We start from the raw sequence: 841 nt of genomic DNA, 5'->3' as shown, positions 1-841 counted from the left end.
CCCCCCCCCCGGGCCCCCGCCCCCGCCACTACTTTCTCTTAAGCGCTCGGTGACGCGCGGGGCGGCGCGCGGGCCGGTGACGCACGGCGGCGCCGTAGAAGGCGCGGGGGGGCGGTTCCGGCGGGGGCGCGGCCGTGACGCACGCGGGGTTCCATTGCCGCCCCCCCCGCGGTGCCGGTATCTCCGATGCCCCCACCGCCGGTGCCCTCTCGGAGCGGGTAGCGCCGGTGCCGTTATCCCCGCCGTCCCCTCGGCGCGGGTACCGGCGGTGCCCCCATCCCGGTGTCCCCTTGGTGCCCTCGTCCCCGGTGTCCCCTCGATGCCGTTATCCCCGGTGCTCCCTCGGCGCCCCCATTCCCAGTGTCCCCTCGGTTCCGATATCGCCGGTGCCCCCATCGCCGGTGCCCTCTCGGTGCGGGTATCGCCGGTGCCCCCACCCCCGGTGTCCCCTTGGTGCCCATTTCTCTGGTACCCCCATCCCCGGTGTCCCCTCGGTGCTGGCATCCCTAGACCCCCCCCATCCCCGGTGCTGGTCTCCTCGGTGCTCTCCCGTACCCCCGGTTCCGCAATACCGGCATCTTGGGTGCTCAGCGCCCCCGGTACCCCCGCTCTCCTCCCGCTCGGTGCCCGGGACATTCGGGGGCCCGTTCCCCCCCCACCGCCCGCCCCCCGCGGGGAGACCCTGGCCGGGGCGATGGAAAGAGCGGCAGCCGCTGGCGGGCGCCCAGCACCGGGAACGGCGCCCGCGGGCTGGAAAGATGAGCTCAGCCCGTGAGGGGCCGGCGGGAGGGCGAGGGATGGGCGGGGGACGGACCCGGTACCCTCCGGTACCCGCTCCCGG

This window comes from Calidris pugnax, unplaced genomic scaffold, assembly GCF_001431845.1.
Source record: "Calidris pugnax isolate Ruff unplaced genomic scaffold, ASM143184v1 scaffold155, whole genome shotgun sequence".
NCBI classification, from domain to species: Eukaryota; Metazoa; Chordata; class Aves; order Charadriiformes; family Scolopacidae; genus Calidris; species Calidris pugnax.
Note: the sequence above shows the minus strand (reverse complement) of the source record.